Source organism: Papaver somniferum, chromosome 7 (assembly GCF_003573695.1).
Source record: "Papaver somniferum cultivar HN1 chromosome 7, ASM357369v1, whole genome shotgun sequence".
Taxonomy (NCBI): Eukaryota; Viridiplantae; Streptophyta; class Magnoliopsida; order Ranunculales; family Papaveraceae; genus Papaver; species Papaver somniferum.
This window is the reverse complement of record NC_039364.1, coordinates 233979888-233984111: the sequence shown is the minus strand read 5'-3', so window position 1 is coordinate 233984111 and position 4224 is coordinate 233979888. Positions and strand designations below refer to the sequence as shown.

General features: G+C 37.6%; 1 long non-coding RNA gene across 1 annotated transcript; it reads right to left on the bottom strand.

Moving 5' to 3' along the window:
• Positions 1-288: 288 nt before the first annotated feature.
• LOC113299865 lies at positions 289-2955 on the bottom strand. The gene is made up of 5 exons (XR_003335230.1): positions 2525-2955; positions 2286-2439; positions 2032-2195; positions 1638-1706; positions 289-1522 (listed from the first exon to the last, which is right to left on the bottom strand). It is a non-coding gene; the product is annotated as an uncharacterized LOC113299865 (long non-coding RNA).
• Positions 2956-4224: the final 1269 nt, after the last annotated feature.

Below are 4224 nucleotides of genomic sequence, written 5' to 3'. Positions count from 1 at the left end.
CCACAGCAGGCAAGAACCACCTCCAACTCCTACCGGATTTAGGTACCAAACATTAGGGAAATTCAATGGTTGTCTTTCCATTTTTTTTGATGGTAGTCTCACACAAGAATATAATATCTGGGTCATTTGATTTAATGATGTCTTTCATGTAGTTCCTAGTATCCTTATTTCCATAACCTTGGACATTCCAAGAAAGGACTTTCATTTCTCCAGTATTACAACCAAACAACAAAAAGAAAGACATCTTCCTGTCTATTTCTTTCCTAATAGTATGCGGAAAACAAATAGGATGAAATCTCAGATTATACTTGGGAGGGTTGAAAACAGTAACAACCTTAAGACTATCAGAATCACTTAATGTACGCAATAAACAATAAGAAACACTAGAGTTTATAATATCAGTGTGAATCGAAGAAGGAATTGAAGAACAAAATAAAATTGAGACACTAGTATAAAAAGTTTTAGAGTGATCTGCATAGCTTGATTGATCTCCAGCAGCAGCAGGGTGGCTGGGATTCTCTGCAATCGAAACTTTTTCAGCTTCTTCCATGGTTAAATCACTGTTGCTGAAGGTTGGGTTAACTCGCACAAGCTGCCAATCATTACCTAGATTATCATGGGTCTGGTACCTAGATATCTGGCTGAGACTTTGGTCTTCTTGTGAAATAGAAGGGGCTAGAGCTGTTATCTTTCTGGAGACGTCAGATGACAAGTTAACTTGTTTATATATGACTCCAAAATTTCCAGAAGCAAAATAATCTCGTACAGCGGATCCGCCTTCTCCAGATTATACGCAAGTTCTGTCAGCAGACCAGAGCAGAGTAAACCTCCCCTGAATAACTTTGCAAAATAGAAATTTGAGTTCCAACAAAGCAGTGGACTCGGTACTACTTGCCTTTACTTCAGCAGCCTTCTTAAATGGTATACTATACACTTCGTACCAAAAGTTTTTGCCACATCATTTTCTTCCTTCACTTGTAATTACGGAATTGCTAGATCCAGCTTTCTTCCATCTACAGAAAATATCAGCTTCTGATGGCTATCATCAACACTACATGATCCATGATGTTCTTTGGCAGCAGAAGCAAAACAGAGGAATAGGAAAATGAAGACACCAACTGAGAAGGTTGTAGATGTATATATAATTTCTCATGAGTTACCTGTCTACGTTAAAAGAGAGGGACAGAAAATGCAGTTTTCAGCAGAATCAAAAAATTGCGTCAGTGTGCAAGAGGGAGAAAAGGATCAATACATCTTTTAATTCGCTTGCATATCTACAGCAGATGTTGTCTGAGCGTCATTTCTCCTGGCGTTGACATGGAGCCACAAATATCTTTCAACAGCATTGAAAGAGGAAACGGTCTCAATAATCACAGCATCTAAAGAGTCATTACAAAAATATCTCACTCTTCCTTTACGAAATGAACACTTTAAGCACAGATGCGCACTGGCATGCTTAGTTGGAATAGATTACATAAACTCATCCATCACAGGCTTGTAGATTTGCATCACCATTTACAACCTGCAAAATGAAGGAAGATCATGTTACAGCTCGGAATGATTAAAGAAAACGAACACTACAGAGTAAAACCAAATTATACAGAATTAGGAAACAAGAAAGAAGGAGAAGAACTGACCCCCGCCAAAGCAGGAATTATGTCTACCAAAACGCCTCAGAAGTTCAGGTTGATCCTTTAGATATCCTTCTGCAGGAGGAAGAAGAACATTAAGCAATTTCAGGACTGCATTTACCTGAAAAAATATGTGTCTATAGAGAAAATGTCAGTTTTGCAATAATCATAAGTAGCTAGCTCAAAATTTTTAAAATATTTAAAACCAGCAATGCAGGACTGTATACAGACTGAAATATGCACATTTGCAATTTAGACATGACTGGGAATAGCACAGTAATGGATTTGCAAGATGCGTAAATTAACCTAAGGCATTCTTACTGGTTTCCCCAATAGTTAAGCTAGAAGACAGTTGCAACTTAAAACCTGGAAAGTCGGCTTTCAAAAGTGGAATGGGAACCTGGTTGGAGTTTGCATCACCACCCACAAGGGAAGAGGCTTTGATGTGTGAGGTGTCATAGCTTGATCAATTATTCTTCAATATGCACCTTTCTTTTTGCTGAAAAGCATCTTGACAGCCATAGCAGAACCAGATGCAAGTCTCCAAAGAAGCCCAATTAGAGGCTGCATATACATAATGTAGAAATGAAGTCAAGAATCAGCAATAACATTTTGCTAGTATACATTATGAAATAAAAGGCGGCGCTGACATACACCATAGATTCACTGGTTGAAGCTGGTTTGACTAGCCAAGGCTGTAAGAGGTATTACTTGCTGGATAAATCCTGATCGCAAAGTTGATCCACCATCTTAAGAGAGTCGCTGATTGCCTCCGTTATTATAATCAAACAACTACATTTGGAACAATCTGTGAAATCCAGACGACGCAAGAAGTGTTAAAGCAGTTTCAAGAGAAAGATCCGGATTGAGTTGCATAGGAGAATCATGGTTACCTTTTGGTCCTCATACTGAAGAAGATTGCACAAAACAGGAACAACAACCATGAAATGTGACAAAGCATCGAATGAGAGTTTCTTGCATACATCAGCAACAGTATTGATTGTGACCCTCCGATGAATAAGACAAGCAAATATGTCATACATGCACACATTGTCGCATTCACTACAGCTGATTGGTTACAGTTGTCTGCATTTGTTTCAGAAGCAAATAAAATCTACCCCTAAACGCCAAGCAGGGTAGGTTTGCAGCTATGAGCTAGCCATTTAGCTGGCAACCTCCACCCTAGAAACATGACCTCTAATGAGAACTTACAAGCAAGTCATACTCCAAATTGACTATACAGAGAACTTACTATGGTACTGCTCCAACATCTTTCCATGATTAGTGAATTTAGTATTTCCTTTTCCTATGTATAATGAACACATTACAGTTCTTCAATGACACAACAAATTCTAAGGAGAAACTTACAGATAATCATAAACTAAGCATACACAGGAACAAATCAACATCCAGCTTAATAAAATTGGAAATGGAAAATAATAACACATAACAATCAATAGATGAAGTTAAATTTTATATTCATGTAGTTTTGTTTCTTCATTCACATCACATTCCCTCTTATAAAACCCTAACAGTTTTCTAGTTATACCCAGTAAAATTTATACCCACCAAAAGTCAATGTAATCCCCACTGTAAATCCCTAACATTTTTTTCTAATTAGACCCATGAACCCTAAACATTGGGACGAGGAGGAGGAGGAGGAGCAGACCTAACAAAATGAACACCAGCAATAACGGCAACTGTTACTACCAACCCCCTAAACCAAAACGCAATACTGTTTCCAACTTCCACACCTTCTTGAGCAACTTTAATTCCCCGATTAGCCACCTTCACCCCTTCTCCAGCAACCCTAACCCCTTTTTCAGCAACCCTAACCCCTGCTTCAGCAACCCTAAGAGCATGATCAGCTTTTGAAATTCCTGTGGAAAAACTCTTGTTGAACACAGAAAGTTCACCTTGAACAGATGATAAGAACGAATCTCCCATAAATTTGAACGGATTCAAACTGAAATTATTCTTCTTCTTCAATTTCATCTTCTTCTTCTTCATAACAGCAACCTCTTGATCTTCCAATACTTCTTCTGCTTCAGACACACTGCGATTCATAGAAGAAATTTTAGGTGAAAGGAGTTCAGGAATTGACCTGAATTTGATCGTCTCCATTGAATCGTCTGAGATGCTGTTTTGTTTTCGGAAGGGAATTTGAGGAAATGTTTGATCCCTATTAATAAAGTAATATTGGGTTAAAAGGTTTTTTTACTATTGGTTGAAATTGTGTCATGCGGATTGAGGATTTTCCCTTTATTTTTCCAAAGCAACTATTGCTTAGGGCAACTCCTCTGGTATAGAGGTAAAATCATCCATAACTTAAGAAGTATCCACATATATGTGAACCCTCAACAAAGAATGGAGCTAAAACCCAGTGAAAAACCAAAAAGATTAATCCATTTGTGGCCGGATTGAAAAATATGACATTTTGCAACAGATATAAGTGTTTCTATTTGAGAAAAACACTCAATTGAATCAGTAACGTTATAAATGTTGCAAACATGTCATATTTTCATTCCGTAACGCTAAACTTAATAGCAACGTTTATATAGTCACTAATGAATTCCAGTCAGAAAATAAAAAA